Consider the following 18,034-nt stretch of genomic DNA (forward strand, 5'->3'; position numbering starts at 1 on the left):
GAAGATATACAGTGCTCGCAAGGATGCTTCATAATTAAGTGTGGGGGGAATGATAACTCCTAAATTTAGGGCTAATTTTGGGGCTTAATTTACCTATTGTTTGAGCAAAATTAGATAATTTTAGTAATTTTTGGAGATAAAAATTAGCAAAAGTAACTATTTTTAGCAAGAAAAATAGAAATTCTTAAGAAATTTCTCATTTTTATCATTTTGGTTATTTATCTCTATTTTTAGGACTTTAAGCTCATTTTTGGACTATTCTTATGTTTTTTTCATCGACAGGTGGAATGCCAAGCTCCTCATCAAGGCTCTGCTCAGAGTTGCTAGAGTCACCATCCATATATGAGTGATGTGCTGATAGATCTGGAACAAAAGGTTGATCTACATTTTCCTTTCCTCCTCTGCATGATACATGTGTACTTACATCTGTCCTCAACCTGCTTGACCATGGGCTAACATTGGATCCACTGCTAGAGGACTCTCCAGGTCCACTAAGCACATGTGATTGCTACTCTACATGTGGAGCAGCATCAACACTTCTTACATTTGCATCTTCTATTCCCTTCACTGCTAGGGCATACTAGCTACTCATCTCGTCAAAAATAACATCTCTGCTTACTCGCATGTCACAAGTGGTAGGGTTATAACATCTATAACCTTTCTGCTCCATAGCATAACCAATAAAGATGCATTTCTCTACCTTTAGATCCAACTTTATTCTCACTTCATTAGGAACATGCACATATGCAATACACCCAAACACTTTCAAGAGAGACACATCCGGCCTTATGCTTGTAAACTTCTATTCAGGCGTCATACCGTGAACAACTGCAGTGGGTGCCTTGTTCATAATGTACACAGCAGTTGCTACTACTTCAGCCCAAAAATAATGTGGCATATTCTTTTTAGCCACCATTAAGGCACGTGCCACTTTTGTAATGTGCCTGTTTTTTCTTTCGATAATACCATTCTGTTGCGGAGTGTACTTGCATGTAAACTGTCTCTTGATTCCCTGCTTCCTTAGGAAATCGTTGAACTCATCAGAGAAATATTCTCCCCACCATCATCTGATCTCAGGCATTTTATTTGTATGCCTTTTTCCTTCTCAACCAAGCCATTAAATCTCTGAAAGTGAGCAAACACCAAACTTTTCTCCTTTTCATGAAGTAAACCCACACTTTCCTAGTATGGTCATCAATGAATGTAACATAATACCTACAACCTGCAACTTGTAATAATATTTTGGGCCTGCATAGACTTCAGTCTCGCTGTATATTCACATGACCAATGCGGTTGTGCCATATGTCAATATCTGTAAATGACACCTATTCCATGCGCACTTCAGGCATATTCACATCCAAAGTAAACATCCTGCCATTTCTGTTACCCTTTGCAACCAAGCGACACTGATTTTTGAAGTTTTCCACAAAACATCCTTGAGGATTGAACCTCACTTGCAGGTCCTACTCAAGCATCTGTCCAACAAAAACCAGGTTCTTTGTAATATTTGGGACATGAAGTATATTTGCCAAGTACTTCATTTTGCCATCTTGCATAGACAATAGCACTTTACCAACACGTGCAATGGGATGTGCAGTATCATCACCTGTTTCTACATAACTTGGTTTTTTCATTTTATGCATGTCTCTAAGCCACTCAGCATGACTGGTCATGTGGTTAGAGGCACCACAATCCAAATACCATGTATCTTGAGATCCTAACACACCTCTTGTTATGGAATGAAGCATGTGCTGCATCACAAACAACTGCTCACTTCTGTCATCACCTCCCTGTTTACTAGATGATACATAGTTGCCTTACTATAACTTTCCACTTTTAATGTCATTCTACTTTTTATAGCAGTCCTTTGACATGTGCCCTAGTTTGCCACAATAATAGCACTCTATACTATTTGCATTTTGATTTCTTTGCCAACCACCTCGGCCTCTTTGGCTCCCTCTACCTTTAGACTAGCCTCTTTGGCTTCCCCTACCTTTAGACTGGCCTCTTCCACCTGTGTATGATTACTGATGTGAATCATTGGAGTATTGTTGTCCATAATTCTAATTTCCTTGTCGGTCACCACCTTGGCCTCAACCATGACATCTACCTAAAGTAGAGTAAAAGGCATGTTCTAATGTGTTCTTGCTTTGTGAAGAAGATTCCTCACCTAGTGACTTTTCCTCTATTATCAGCATAGACACCAAGTCCCGAAAGTTGGGAATATTCTCCCTCACTCCAATGGAGCAATGGAGGTCTTGAATGGCTTGTTTGCCAAGCCCATTTAAATAGACACTCACCAAATCATCATCTTCCCCGGATACATTGATGGGCCTAAGGGATTCAACAATGCCCTTGATCTTTAAAGCATACACATTGATAGACATGCTTTTCTTTTCCACAGTATACAGCTCTTGCTTTAGCTACAATTTCCTTGCCTTTGTGCTGGTCTAGAACATCTACACCAGGTTCTGCCACGTAACTGCTGGAGTGTTGGCATCTTATATGTGTCCTATCATCGTGTCTGTGACACTAATTGAAAGCCAATACATGACTTTCCTTGCACCTTGGTTCCAATCCTTGAATGCCTTTATGTCTGCTAGAGTGGCATTCTCTTGAGACAACTTAGCAGGCTCCTCATTGTCTCCTTTGACATAGTCCCAAAATCCTTTACCCATAAGGAAATTGGTCATTCTGAACTTCCAAGAAGGGAAGTTGTTCTTGTCCAGCTTCACACTGACAATTTGATTGATTCCGCACCAGACATGTTTTCCTACAACAATAAAAAAACTGCAATAATTTCTATATGCAACCTATAACACAACAATATCTTCTGTGACTACTGTAGCGGTACTTTAGTATAACCTGTAGATATCCAGCTGTGACCAAAGTACATGTACATACATCCAATGTCAACAATATATGTGTACACACTGTCTACACTCCCAAAATGCACTCCTACACTGTAGTAACCAAATTTCCACCTCTAAGATTCCTCCCCAGCCTCTCAAGAAGTCCAGTATCTTCCCCTGTAATCAAATCCCTCTTCAGAAATATAAAAGATCTTGTTTCTACCTGTTTTGGCCTAGAGAGAGAAAATCTTCTAGAGAGAGGTGATTCAGTTTTTAAATATTTTTAGATGGAAAAATATCTCATCTTATTAAAATAAATTCTCCCGAAACAAAAGTTCAAAAAGAATTTCAGAAGGTGCATTAGAAACAAATTATAATCTGTTCAAAAGGCCTTATCCTAAAGGTCCATATTTTTTGAAAATTTTAAATTAAGGTTCCTATGGACCAATAAGATTAATCCAAATGTAAGGAGGAGATAAAGCAAAAAATAAAAGAAAAACCCCCCAAAAATGAGTTAATGTTCACATAAGATGAAGAGTGGACTAAGGACCAAGGAAAATAGTTAAAAAACTGATTTTTGATACCTCAGAGTGGGGATTCCCCCTCATGAAGTAGGCACCTTTTTCCCATCATTGCTTTTGAATTTTAAATCAATAAAATTAGATATTTTATCTCTCCTCTCTCCTAATTCAAAATTGGATCCAAAAAGTGAACTAAACTCACCAAAAATTGACCAAACTGATCTGGAAAATTCTAGAATTAGTTTGCTTGGTTAGAAGCTCACTTTTTCCTATAAATAGAAGCCTCCCCCTTTGTAGAAGCTTAATAGTGTTTTATGCACTGTTACTCTACTCTCCTCCCTAGAGCCAAAAGCAGTGAATTTATTGATAGTTCATTAGTTTTTTACCATTTCCTCTTCAAAAGAATTGGTGGCCACTCTTGTTGCAAACAAGAGAAGATCCCTCAAACCATCAAGCCAAAGGAAAGCTCACAAAAAATCATGTAAGCTAGAAATCTTACTTTTTCTTTATTCCATTTAATGGTTTTCTAATTTTTGTTATCTTTAAAATGAAAAATGATGTTATGCCTCGTTAAAAAGGCTTTCCCCCTCTCTTCATTCTTGAATTCAGTCTTTCTTTATCCTAGATATGTAATCAAATTGTTAGAATTAAACTTTTCATATTGTTTCTCTTTAAAAAGTGGAATTTGATTAGTTTAGAATGCTTTAAACCATTTGGGATAATTTCTAAGTAACTTGAGAACAAAAAAAACTGAAAAATGGTCAGCCATACAAAGGAGGTTATGGCAAAATTTTCTTAAATTTTGTGAAATAAGTTTTATCTTTTATTATTCAAAAAGAGTAATCCCCACCGTTTGTGTATTCTAAAAGTGTTATTTGATTTCTATGCATAGAAAAATGCATATTAGAAATATTTTTATTATAAAAGTGTTATTTCCATTAGAATTAATTTCTATGCATAGAAAGATACATATTGGAGAATTTTTTTTAATTCTAAAAGTGTTACTTTCATCAAATTTGATTTTTATGCATAAAAGAATTTTTTTATTATAAAAGTGTTACTTTCATCAAAATTGATTTTTATGCATAAATAGATGCATAAAAGAAAAAAAAATCTATTATAAAAGTATTACTTTCATCAAAATTGATTTTTATATATAAATAGATGCATTAAAGATTTTTTTTATATAAAAAGTGTTACTTTCATCAAAATTGATTTTTATGCATAAATAGATGCATAAAAGAATTTTTTTATTATAAAAGTGTTACTTTCATCAAAATTGATTTTTATGCATAAATAGATGCATTAAAAAATTTTTATTATAAAAGTGTTACTTTCATCAAAATTGATTTTTATGCATAAATTATTTTTTTATTATAAAAGTGTTATTTTCATCAAAATTAATTTTTATGCATAAATAGATGCATAAAAGAATTTTTTTATTATGAAAGTGTTACTTTCATCAAAATTGGATTTTATGCATAAATAGATGCATAAAAGAATTTTTTTATTATAAAAGTGTTAATTTCATCAAAATTGATTATTATGCATAAAAGGATTTTCTTTTATATAAAAGTGTTATTTCCATAGAAGTTGGATTTTATGCATAAATAGATGCATAAAATCTTTTATGCATAAATAGATGCATAAAATCTTTTATGCATAAATAGATGCATAAATAGATGCATAAAATCTTTTATGCATAAATAGATGCATAAAAGATTTTTTTTATATAAAAGTGTTATTTCCATAGAAGTTGGATTTTGTGCATAAATAGATGCATAAAAGAATTTTTTTATTATAAAAGTGTTACTTTTATCAAAATTGATTTTTATGCATAAATAGATGCATAAAAGAATTTTTTTTATTATAAAAGTGTTACTTTCATCAAAATTGATTTTTATGCATAAGTAGATGCATAAAAGAATATATTTTTTTATTATAAAAGTATTACTTTCATCAAAATTGATTTTTATTATAAAAGTGTTACTTTCATCAAAATTGATTTTTATGCATAAATAGATGCATAAAAGGATTTTCTTTTATATAAAAGTGTTATTTCCATAAAAGTTGGATTTTATGCATAAATAGATGCATACAGAATTTTTATATCAAAATAAGAGTTCTCTTCAATCCTTTGTTTAAATCCCATGAATATTTGTAAATGAATAAGTAAATACTCTGTGAGAGAAAATTCTACCGTTTCATATTCTCTACAATGGTAATGAGAAAATTCATAAAAACTATCGCAGTCGGAATTTTTTATAAATGATTAATTAATTCCTCATGAATTCGTGATTAGTTTTGAATTCAGTTAAGCAAATACTCAATGAATGAAATTCAGTAAAGTAGTAATTGAAATATTACCCTTCGAGAAAGATAGTTCAGGGAGAACCTTTCCAGACGACTCAAACCCTGAATCAGTCTATGACCAAGACATAACTCCTTCGTCAGTTTCAAGAAAAGACGATGTGACCAGTTCAGGAAAATTCACTCAAATCACCCACCGAATCTGAAATCAAGTTAAGACCCTTTGATTCTGAGGATCAAGGTTATAGAATTCAAGAAATTCTGTTGGAATTCAGACCTGCGATCTAGAAGTATTGGGATATGGATTTAAGATATACTCATTATATTCAAAAGAAAATCAAAACTGAAAACTTGCATAAGGACTGTCTTACGCCAAAATGCTGGAGGGAGAATTTAGTATCTGTGTTTTTCTAAGGAAAGTTCGGTTGCAACAGCTGGCGGGGAGTGTTCAAAGGACGGCTCATGCGGTAAAAACCTGCCCAGGTCTTGACCAGCCTTGGTATGGTGAAAAATGGTGTGCTTCCGGTACGATGTGTTGGAAATATCACCCAAATCCATTCAAAGGCTAAAAGGGGCTGTATTACCTTGACAACTTTACTCAAGAAGCATCTTCAAATGGGCGCCTATTTCAAATGGCCTAGGAGGGCATCTAGCTCATTTATGAGAAGCCCACATGGGGGGGAGATGGCATCTTATGCCTGTCTTACATCATTGATGATGTCAACTACATCTTGTACTCTTTGCCTATATAAGAGGCCACTCCTAGTGAAGAAGTACATGATTCTCTTTGATTAGTCCACATTATGTTTGTTTAGCCTATCTTTGATTAGCATTAAGCTCTCTTCTAATCATGTCTTAATCATGGGCCTAATTACTTTTGATCCTCCATAGCCTTGTTCAATCTCTTCAAAACCATCAATTGGTATCAGAGCTGAGGTTAATACAACCTAATTTCCCATCATTAAGCCATCATTAGTCCCACTATTAATATTTAATCAGCTTAATCCTAATATTATCCCCTCCACTTTCATAGCCTGAAATATAGGCTGGCCTTGGAGCATCCACAGCTCACCATTGTCTCCACGAAATCGTACGAGCTTCAATCTGCAGATTCTCAACACACTGACGATGCGGCAGCTCGGCGGAATTAGGCAGAGAACGCTCGCAGATGCCGGCATTGCAGAAGAAAACGGCGCTACTTATTTTGGGGAAAATCAGTCTACCGACGCCATCTGTGCAAGATTTACTAATTCCTCTCGGCTTTGGGGGTTTTCACAAGCTGCAAACACGTCTGTGCAGTCAATTTTTTGAATGGTTCAGTGGTTTGGTGGCTACAGGTCTGACATAACCTCTGCAAGTTCATTTGATAACAGTAAAAGCATGAATGATTAGCCTACTTAATCATTGATATTTTGTGCTTAATCTGGCCTCAAGTCACTGCTATTGAAGATGCTTAAGGCATTTGGTGTTTAGACCAAGGCTTCTACTTCATTCAAGGACACCTAGTGACACAATTTTCAAAAATTGTTGGAGCATCATGTATGTGATGATATTACTTTATGTTGATGATGTTATAATTTACATCATTGTTCAATCACAATGGCTGAACCATCTAATGATGAATCATCAAATATTCAACATTTGAAGCCTAAGAAGAAAAGCAGAAAGCCGAGGAGACGGGTAAGAAACAATGTCTACAACCCAAGAGCAAACAATGTTTCAAGAGGGTATGACTGGTCTGAATTTTTCATAAATAATCTTCATCTATTTGGTGAAGGTATCTAATCTTGTAAAAGCATTAGACACTGCCCTTGAGTGATACTCAAGTGGTAAGACCTTGCTTTATCATCATGTCTACATCCTCATTTCATGTTGATAAGTTTAATGGGGTAGGCTTTCATACCTGGCAAGTTAGAGTAAGATTTATTCTCATGATGAAGAAAGGTCTTTGGGGGGTTGCTAGTGGAAAGGAGAAAAAACCTACCACTAGAGATGGTGAGCAAGGATGGGTACCTAGGGAGGAGAAGGCTTTTGCCATAATTGCATTAGGTCTAAGTGCAAAGATAGGGCTGAAAATCTAATTTTTTAAACTTGAAATGAAAGCTTCTGAGTCTTTACCTTCTCATCTTAATTATATGAAAAGCCTAATGTCACAACTTGCAACAATAGGAGCACCAATAGATGAGGAAGATGCCATTGCAGTTTTGTTGAAAAGCATGCCTTATGATGATGAGTATGGACATTTAGTGTCAACTCTCATGAATCTTCCGGACCCTACTTTAGAAGCCATTGAAGCTGCACTCCTTGAGGAGCACAAGAAGAAGCAAGAGAAGATAGGGATAATTGAAGGGGCATACTTCTCCAACAACAAGTCACACTTCAAGAAGAAGAACTTCATCAACACAAAAGGAAAGAAGAAGGCTTGTGGATTCTGCGGCAAGGACAATCACATTGAAGAAAATTGTTTCTTCAAACAAAAGGCACAAAAGGCATTCCTCGCAAGTCAAGACAAAGAAGAGCTTCAAGAAGAGGCCTCCGAAGAGGCCAATTTTATCCAAGATGAATGGGCCTTTTGAGTAAAATCAAGGGATTGCCCGTACCATGTTTAAAACCTCTCCATCCTAAACATAACTATCTCATTGTAAGCTTTACTATGGTATTCTAGCATTATCCATCATTGCTAGCATTGTAAACCTAACTGGAATAAGACCTATGGGCACTAGCATGGTCATCATAACTAGTTTTTTTAAGTTGTAACTAGAGCCTAGAATTGCCATCATAAAGGTAGCATTGTCATGGATTTGGTTGAAGGAGGGTTTGTTGGAAATATCACCCAAATCCATTCAAAGGTTAAAAGGGACTGTATTACCTTGACAACTTTACTCAAGTGGCCTAGGAGGGCATCTAGCTCATTTATGAGAAGCCCACATGGGGGGGAGATGGCATCTTATGCCTGTCTTACATCATTGATGATGTCAACTACATCTTGTACTCTTTGCCTATATAAGAGGCCACTCCTAATGAAGAAGTACATGATTCTCTTTGATTAGTCCACATTATGTTTGTTTAGCCTCTCTTTGATTAGCATTAAGCTCTCTTCTAATCATGTCTTAATCATGGGCCTAATTACTTTTGATCCTCCATAGCCTTGTTCAATCTCTTCAAAACCATCACGATGGGCGAGGGCCGATGAAGCGGTCCCTGAGTGAAGTGCCACGACATTTAAGGAGGATCCTGGAGGGTTCGGACGAGGCGATGCACGGGCTCGCGGTGCTTAGGACACCCATGCGTATGTCGTTATATATATTATATATGATGGACCAATGTTTATTGTAATCTGTTTACTGGATCTCGTTGTTGCTGACCAGCTAGTCTGGATTATATGTCGTGGAAGATATATATTATATGATGGACCAATGTTTATTGTAATCTGTTTACTGGATCTCGTTGTTGCTGACTAGCTAGTCTCAACGGAGAGTCCAGAGTGATACTGTTTTTTGTGAGAAACAAGGATTGAATGGAAATTTTGAGTTATGACATCTGTAACCAATAATTGTTTGTCAATGGATTGTTTTATAAGTTAAAGTTTAAAGAGGAGTGTGTGCGTATCTGTATTCTAAAGCAAAAGTTAAGAAAGGCATTCAATTATGGGTGGGTAAGTACTTGTCTAGTTCTACCAATTCGAGTGGTTGGGCGGTGGCTAACCCATGGCATGGGCCGGATGGGGTTAGGCTGAAATTAGTAGAGTTTTAATAATAAAATTGATTAATAGGAATATGCTTAGAACTCGAGTAGTTAAATAAAAGCCTGAAGACTTCTCTAATGAATAGATCAACAGCTGTGCCTCATTCAATTAGAAAAAAAGCGTTGATTCCTTCAAGTTAAGTCTGTAATAGTTTCCCTTCTATCTGGTTTATTCAGATGAAGGTTAGTTTAGTATCTTGACCTTGTTAGAAAAATTCGTTAAGAAAATAAAAATGGTGGAATCGTCCCCGTTTTTCGGGCATGGGAAATTTTCCCGGTATCAGTTTTCGGAATGACCACCAGCTTAGTCTCGTGCCCAGACATTCGAGGGGCGAGGCCCCGAGTGTGGAAAACCCTGCCCCGCGCAAGAGGGAGCTGCTTTCGCTGCCTGCAATCGGGAATCTGGTGCACAGAGGGGGCAGTGGGATCCCACAGTTGGTATCAGAGCGCTGTTATAAATTTACATAATAGCAACAGAAATTGCTTAAAATTTTAAAGTAAATCTGGAAAATAATGTTTTCGCTTGTTAATATTATGTTGAATGAACTTCAAAAATTAAAAACTCATAAATTGAATTGGAAATTTATAGATGGATACCCCGAATCTATCTGGCATTCCTGAACTCTCCAAAGTCAGGATATGATAGCCTTTGCATTCGAGCACCTCATCAACTCTGCTACGACCCGAGTAAGCAGTGAGACTCACACATCATTTTGAGAGTCTTTACTTTCCTGATCCTATAGAGAGCAACGTCGGTATATGTGGTTCTTTAGAGGACGATGTATTAATATTAGTACCAATCAGCATCAGAGGCTCAGGCAAAATATTTTCTTAGCCATGATTCTGATAAGGCTAGGGTTTGTTCAGCATGTACAACTCTTTAATCATTCACCCAAGAACTTCAGAATTTCATTCCGAGTTTTTAGGCTTCTTAGCCGCTTTATCCCTAGAAGTAGAATTACACCACCTCTTTCTATAATTAATCGTGTGTACCATGGCATGTCTCCTTCGTAGTTTCGCTTCTTTATGCGTACGCGATTGTTGAGGCAGTGACTTTGGAGCCGTGATGCTCTATGTATATATCTCAAACTTTTGATAATAAACGATATTTTATAATTAAAAAAATCTAATTTGTTTTCATGATTATGAATATGGTTAATAAAATTATGAGAGTAAATCTTGTTTCAAGAAGTATGATGAAATAATTCTCTATTTAAAGAATAAATCGTAAAAATTAAATAATCATAAATATGTTATCAAAGTTAAGTTGACAAAAATCTCGTTTTGTCATAATCATGAGGCGGCGCGCGGCCCGTGCAAGGCAACCAGATCCTCTAATCGATGAGGAAGAGTTAGATCTGAATGTTCATAAAGCCCTGCACAAATCCCAACCTGGTCCCTTCAAGGGTGAAGGGGAGCAGTCAGGTGAAGTAGTGGAAAAGTGAATTGAGGCAATGGAAGAATACTTTGATGTAACTGGCTATAACGAGAGAAGCAAGATGGCTCTTGCCAGATTAAAGATTGTGGAAACGGCCAGGGTCGCATGGAGGAACCATTGCGAGACAAATCGTCTCGACAGAAATACCCAGACCTGGTCAGATCTTAAAGCATACCTCAGGAAAAGGTTCTATCCTCCAGGCTTCCTGGAAACCAAAATGAATGAATTCTTAGAACTGAAGCAGGATAGCCGGACACAATTGAAGAGTACCATCAGGCCTTTGCCCTTCTCCTCAAATATTCCCCACAATTGGATGAAGAGCACCTGATGGCAAGATTCATTCGAGGAATGAATGAGCCATTGGACACCTTAGTGAAGAATGCCAAACCTGTCTCAATGGCCGAAGCAGTAAGAATGGCAAAGGACTTTGCCAAAGCCTTTGTTGTTAAGGTCCCGCCAAAGCCTGCACCCTCTAACTTTAAAAGATTCCAAACCCTGAGAAGTACTTCAAACTTTCCTCCCCCAAAGAGGCAGTAAGGCCCAAATCAGAATCGGGATACTGGGAGATTCAGAAGTGAAGGAAGACCCTTCCCACCAGAACACTTTCTCAGGAGCCCCACCTCTTTCAAGGATTCAGAGGGATGAGCTCAGAAGTGAGAACCGGTGTTTTGGATGTCAGGGTTTTGGTCACCAGCTGAAAGACTGCCCGACTCCTGCCATGTCAAGGGGACAGGGAAGTCAAGGACCGAGAGTGCAGAGACCAGCCCCTTCCTATCAGTCAAATCAGGGTCCATCTCGTCAAAATCAAGAAAATCCCAGGAGAACTCCAGCTCAGCCATTTGCCTCTATCCAGAGTAGCCTCAGAACTCCTTCCCAGAACTGAAGCAACCAAAGAGAAAGAGTTCCGCCTCAGACTGCAGCAGCCAGAGCAGTCACAATAGCAGAAGTAGTGGAAGAGGAAAGAGGATAGATATATGCAGCAATTGAAAACCAAGGGTCAAACCGTCAATTCTCCGTCATCGATACTCTAGTTGAGTATCAGGGTAAGCCTTTTAAGCTTTTGATTGATTCAAGCAGTACTCATTCATTTATTTCCCCTGGATGCTCGCGTAAGCTAGTCTTAGATCAGAAATCAGGGAAACCTATGCAAGTTGAATTGTCCAGTGGGAATATTCTTTTCACTCACCTTGAGACAGATCGTATTCAGTTCAATCTAGATGGAAATTTAACTGACTCTCAGTTCAGAGTTATACCTTTGGGAGTTTTCGACGGGATCCTTGGAATGGATTGGCTCCACAAAAATCAAGCTGACATTCACTATCATAATGGAACCATTTCCTTCCATGACCTTCATGGAAATAAAGTTCAAGGAACTGGAATTTCAGGATCCCCAAGTCTGCAATTAGTAAAAGCTTCTAAGTTACTAAAAAAGGACTTAGAAAGAAGCAGCTCATTTATGTTGTCAAAATGAATCTAGTAGACTCAAAGTTAAAAGCTAAAGAATCTGAATGGTTAAGTGATTATGATGATTTATTCCTAGCAGAATTAACTGAGATGCCTTCGATTCGTTTAGGAAGTAGATCATGAGATAGAATTGACCCTCAGAGCTCAACCAGTAGCCCTGTGCACATACAAAAAATGCTAGTTCCTGAAGCCATCAAACTCAAGGAACAGCTTAGATAGTTGTTAGGACAAGGGTTTGTAAGACCCCGCCAGTGTTTCACCTTGGGGTGCGCCATTTCTCTTTTAGAAAAAGAAAGATGGAACGCTAAGACTGTGTGTGGACTACAGAGGTCTCAATCAGACAATTAAGAATAAGTATCCTATCCCCAGAATTGATGAGTTTCTGGGACAGGCTAAGTGGAGCCCAGATCTTCACAAAGATAGATCTCAAATCAGGGTATTATCAGATCAGGATTAATGAGCAAGATATCCCGAAGACAGCCATCAATGCTCGATATGGGCATTATGAATTCACTGTCATGCCGTTTGGATTGACAAACGGCCCAGCTACATTCAATCGCCTAATGCACGACATTCTCAGAGAATACTTGGATGATTTTGTTCTTGTTTTCTTTGATGATATTCTGATTTACTCAAAGAATGCAGCTGACCATGAAGCTCATGTCAGAAAAGTTCTTGCGATTCTAAGGAAGCACCAACTCTTTGCAAAAAAGAGCAAATGCACTTTCTCTGCTGCGACCATGTTGAATACTTGGGCTTTCTGGTATCCAATTCTTATTGATATTTTATAATATCACCCCAACAAAAATAACCTAAGGACGATTAACCTTTGAATACACTTGGGGACACAGAGCTAACCTCACACATAAATACATTAATGGGTAGAATTTTTAAAACCTATAGGTTCTTAAAGAAAGGAAAAAGATGATGCATGCCAAAGATGTTCACCAAAATGGGAACTCTTGTGTCTTGCATGAGGGAGAAGAAGGGAGAAATGCAAGGGTCATAGGTAGCTGGTTTGCACCTCCCTAGCAACAACAACATTCACCAAAATAGGAACTCTTGTGTCTTGCACAATGGAGGAGAAATACAAGAGTCATATCTAGTTTTCACCTTTAGCCATTCAAGATTGAACAAACCTCTCTTATGGAGCAATGGATCTATGTAATTGGGTATGGAGAAAGGAGGGAGAGAGATGTGGAGAGCTCTATCTCTACCTCAATAGCAATGTGCATGCAAAGAAGATGGAAAGGGAGAAGAGGAGAGTAAAAAACCTTCGCTCAATACACTCACACACAATCTACGACGAGTAAGCATAAAGAGAAAGCAAACACGAGCAAGTTTTGTTTTGTTTACGAGTTGGGGTTTACATGGGCATATAATTTACCTCGTAAACTTGTAAGGAGAATCTTTTGTCTCACTACTAGTTTCATCCCTTTGATCACACCAAGAGACTTATCTACTTCCTACTCATACATAAGCTAGCTATCACCATAAGAGCGCAAGACTAGACTCAATTGTGATAATGGGATTATGATTAGATAAGCAAAAGACCATAGAACTTCATCATGTTCACATGAGCATCAAAGCTCTCATGTGATCACATCATAAGACCATAGAACTTCATCCTATTCATATGAGCATCAAAGCTCTCACGTGGTTGCATCATAAGACCATAGAACTTCATCCTATTCATATGAGCATCAAAGCTCTCACGTGGTTGCATCATAAGACCATAGAACTTCATCCTATTCATATGAGCATCAAAGATCTCATGTGGTTACATCATAAGACCATAGAACTCTATTTGCAAAGAAACTTTGGAGTTTACATGAACATCAAAGCTCTCATGTGGTTGCATGATATGACCATAGAACTCTACCTGCAAAGAAGCTTTGGAGTTCACATGAGCATCAAAGCTCTCATGTGCTTCCATCATAAGACCATAGAACTCTATCTGTAAAGAAACTTTGGAGTTCTTTTCTTGAGCACCAAAAAGCTTATCCATCTTCTCCTAGGCTTCTTTGGAGGTTGGGAGATCTACAACATGGTGCATAAAATGATCAGAGAGGCCAAGGGCTATGAGGCCAAAGGCTCTTTGATCTCTAAGCTCTAAGTTTCATCTTCATTCTCGGGCATCTTCTCTTCCATGCTTTCTAATTTGCATCTTCATGCTCGGACATTTTCTCTTCCCCTTTAATGAAAGGCCAAAGGTCCTCCCTCATGAGACTAAAATTTAGCTTAGTCTCCTAGTAGGTGTGGAAACTTTCCCCATTAAACTTGTCAATGAACATGTGGATAGCTACGATATGATATGAATCTGGTAAGATCTAAATAGAGAAGGGTTTCCAATGCCAATGTTTAATCCCTTACAGATAATGCCCCAAAACATTAGGGTTTTAAGAAATTAGGGTTTCGATTAGTGATGCTTTAGTACGCTATAGCAACACTTCAATGCTAGATTTGCACCCACATTTGTTTTTAAAATGATAAAGTAATTAGAGTTAATTACTCTAATTAAGTAAGGATTACAAGAAAAAAAAGGCCTAAACTCATTTTTTTAAAGACTTTCTTGATTGATTTGAGTTATGCAGTATAGTTGGAAGTCAGTAGTGGTAGATTGTGGGTACACATAGGATGACGAGCAATGTTGTAGGTGCACATAGGTAGCACTAGGGAAAGAAAAGGATCTTGTTGGTGTTGCACTATAGATGAGCTAAGCAGGCATCAAGCTATAGACAAGTACTTTACATGCTCTATGTGGGCATTGTGGAGTAGAGATGGGCAAAAATGAATAGGTGAAGCTTCATTGCGAAACGAATACAAATACCAATGTTTGTCAGGGAAGAATTCCCTCGGGGAAGACTTTCAACAATTCCATGTCACTTGCCTCGCTGAAGATAAGCAAACATGTCCTTGGTGTTTTGGGTCCATACATGATGACACTAGTGTGCCCATACTAGTGCTTAGCTTGATGTGAGAATGCTAAAAATGGAGAATTGGCACCAGTGGGCACTCTCGAGCATGATTTCAAGCAGCACGTTGATGCTGTTGATGAATTTTTATCATGTAAACTTCAAAGAATTATCCATGGGCATTGTCCATAGGCACAAACAAGCACTATGGACATGCCTAGAATAGCCCCAAATAAACATAACTAGCCCCTGGAATGGCTTGACTAGCTCCAAACAAGTTGTCTAGTAGCATGGGTAGATTGGGGCAACACATGGAGGTCGACAACAGCCCAATTGCTTGATGATGTTGTGGTGCCCACACAAGCCTCCCTAATGAAGTAGCTAGAAAGACACGAAGGGATGTAGGATGACGTTTTTATGATGTAATCATGGGTATGTGCTCAGATTTGTAAATGGATGAGTGTAGCACCCATAAAGAGCACAAACAATGGAGAGCAAGGCATGCCAGAAAGTGACGATTTGCACAGAGTGCTGAAAACAAGTCGTGCATAAGATTTGAGTTACCCACACCAACTAATGCTCACTTGAGTGGTCACCCTCACTTATGGGGTGCCCACCCCACCACACATAGTGGTCACTAGGGTGCCCAAACCAAGTGCCCACCAAGTTGGGTGCCTCAAGCACTTTATATAAAAATGTCCACCCATTTTAAATGAATCTGAATCTACAAAGGCTATAAACATTACAGAGTATTTTAATAACTAACACAAGGTTTTTAGTACACTTACCACCTGTTCACAAGCCACAAAACATGTCAGAATACAGGGCAATTGCATGGTTAACGGGTATGTGTCCCAAGCCCATGAACTAGACATTCATAGCAAGTAAACACACAAAAACAATTCACATAAAAACAGTTTCAAGCATGCAAACATGTGTGCATGTGCAGTTTGCTATGAAAAAATCTCCTAGATATGGAAAAAATTATTAACATTGGCACTTTCGAGCATACCTGGCACATCGAAAAGAATGGAACTGGGATCACAGACACTGGATCCACACAATGACATAAACAAGCATGAGAAATTGGGATTTTAAACACTCGAATCCACAAATTGGCCCCACATACTTTTGTAGCAAACTCATATGAAAGGCATTATGAATCTTCTAAAGAGCAAGTAATCCTAACCTAGACTTAACTTCTAGTGGTTCTGCTATGAGAGGCTCTTGTGGATTTGGCCCCACATACTTCTACAGCAAACTCACATGGAAGGCATTATGAATCTTGTAATGATTAGGTAATGCTAACCTAAAAGCAACTTCATTGATCTACTTGATCACCCTAAAGGGCTCATAATACCTAGTAGAGAGCTTAGAACATGCTTCCTCTTTGTGTGGCCTTGTGAAGTCTTGCTTTCTCAAATTTTGTCAATACCCAATCACCTTCTTCGATGTCCATTTGCCTTCTATGCTTATCTCGACAAGCTTTTTATGCTTGTCCTGAGACCTGGCAATGGTGGTTGTCCACACTTGTGCAAAGACAACATCAAGATCTCGCACATATTCATCCAACAAATATCTCATCCTTAGTGTGAAGGATGGGTGGAAAATTTACTTTACCATAGAAAATCTCAAATGGGGCCTTTCCCATAGCATGTACTGTGTTATTGTAGAGACAAACTCTACAAGCGGTAGGTACTTCTCCCATGTGGTCTTTTGGTCTGCAACATAGCACTTTAAAACATCCAACACAGGTGAATTTGCAACCTCACTTTGGCCATCCATTTATGGATGATAAGCCGATGAAAAATCCAATTTTGTGCCCATGTTATTAAAGAGAGCCCTCCAAAATAGGCTCGTGGTCCAGGATCTCTGTCCCCCACGATAGACCTTGGCATGCCATGATGCTTGAACACTTGTACAAGAAATACCTTCACCATATGCTCAGGTTTGATGGTCTTCTTGATAAGCAAGAAATATGCTTGCTTAGCTACTAAACCTATCCATGATCATCCAAATAGCATCATTACCCTTGGTAAATCCATTATGAAGTCCATAGCAATGCTTTCCCAAGGCTACGAGGGAATATGCAAAGGTTGAACTAATCCAAGGGACTTCTTCCAAATTTTACCTTTTGACAGGTAATACATGCATGCACAATGCTTCTATGTCCTTGTGTATTACCTTTTGACATCAAAATGATATAAATCTAGCATGGCAAAGAGGTCCCCATGTGAGGCAACAAAAATTGCGGCCACATATGGTCTCCTGGACAATGCATCTGCCACCATATTGTTGTTTCTTGGATTCTGTACAATCTGAAAATGAAACATAAAGAGGAAGTCTTCCATCCTTATATGCTTCTCAGAAAGCTTGGTTCGTGGAGAAAGTATCTTATGCTTTAGTGATCTATCTTCACCATAAAATCAGCCCCAAGAAGATATGTTTCCAAATGGTTAAGGCATGAATCATAGCTAATAACTCTTTCTCATAGATGCCTAAAGAAAGTTTAGAATCATGTAAACAATGACTCTCATAAGCCACATCACATCCCTCTTGATTTAGGATAGCTCCATTGTAATATCCATAGGTATCACCCTCCACACTAAAAGGTTTCTGCAAGTTCGGAATTATCAACAATGGCCCACTTATGAGTGCTTCCTTAAGTGGTAGAATGTATCCCTCTCATCCAACCACTATCCATTTGAACATTTCTTTCTTCTTGGTAAGTTCATGTAATGGTGAGGTAAACCAAGCAAAATGCCTTATGAAATGCCGATAATACGAGCA

The sequence above is a fragment of the Cibotium barometz genome, chromosome 4 (assembly GCF_041138505.1).
Source record: "Cibotium barometz isolate CiBa-2024 chromosome 4, ASM4113850v1, whole genome shotgun sequence".
Taxonomy (NCBI): domain Eukaryota; kingdom Viridiplantae; phylum Streptophyta; class Polypodiopsida; order Cyatheales; family Cibotiaceae; genus Cibotium; species Cibotium barometz.